This window comes from Trichechus manatus, unplaced genomic scaffold (genome assembly GCF_000243295.1).
Source record: "Trichechus manatus latirostris isolate Lorelei unplaced genomic scaffold, TriManLat1.0 scaffold00128, whole genome shotgun sequence".
NCBI lineage: Eukaryota > Metazoa > Chordata > Mammalia > Sirenia > Trichechidae > Trichechus > Trichechus manatus.
The window spans coordinates 2,099,121-2,100,205 of record NW_004444064.1 but is presented as its reverse complement, the minus strand read 5'-3'; positions in this window follow the sequence as shown (position 1 = coordinate 2,100,205).

Genomic DNA, 1,085 nt, shown 5'->3' with positions numbered 1-1,085 from the left:
ATATACATAGCCAAAGTTAGACCATGTCAAAAGTTTCTACATGGACAATTTAGTGACATTGATTATATTCTTCCAGTTGTGCTGCTATTTTCACTGTCCTTTTTCAAATTATTCCATCACCATTATCTTCAACTCACTGCCCCTTAGACTTCCCCTCAAACCTTTTGAGTTGCTGTTGTCAATTTGATCTCATATAGATGATACTTTTTTTTTGTACTTTAGATGAAGGTTTACAGAACAAAACAGTTTCTCAAACAGTACACATATTGCTCTATGACAATGGCTAACAACCCCATGACGTGTCAACACTGTCCGTTCTCAACCCTGGGTTCCCTATCACTAGCTTTCCTGTTCTCTCTTGCCTTCTAGTCCTTGTCCCTGGACTGCTGTGTCTTATTAGTCCTGTTTTGTTTTATGAGGCTGTCCAATCCCCGGCTGAATAGTGAACTTCGGGAGGGACTTCGCTGAGCTGAAAGGGTGTCTGGGTCCATACTCTCGGGGTTTCTCCAGTCTGTCAGGCCAGGAAATCTGGTCTTTTTTTCTGTGAGTTAGAGGAGGTTTATTTTGACGGTTCAGATCCTCAGGAGCTATGGTTGTGTCTTTCCAATTGTTGAAACACTGAACTAGGAATTTACAGTTGTGAGGAACCCCACCCCCCAACTGCAGCGCTCCCTTGAGGGTCTGAGTCTTGCCCGCTTCACATCAGGGTGGTGTCAGCGCAGCCTCAGGAAGCGGCGGGTCGCAGGTGGCGTGGGCGCGGCCCCAGGACGCGGCGGGTCGCAGGTGGCGTGGGCGCGGCCTCGACGTGGTGGGTCGCAGGCGGTACAGAGGGAAGCAGCACGGATCGCTTCAGGCCGGGCACAACCAGGTGTGGCTCAGGTCCCAGACCATGAGATGGGGAGCTTCACACAGACGGAGCCTCTAAACCCAACCGAGATGCTTACTGGACAAGCGGTATTTAGAACAAGAGCAGAGTCAGCAGGCGGGGCTGGAGGGAAGGCAGTCTCCCTGTCGCGTGTCTGTCTGCTGTGGTAGTCGGTGTGGCCCCTCTCCGCCTTGGCTCCCCCCTGCCCTGCGATAGGGCC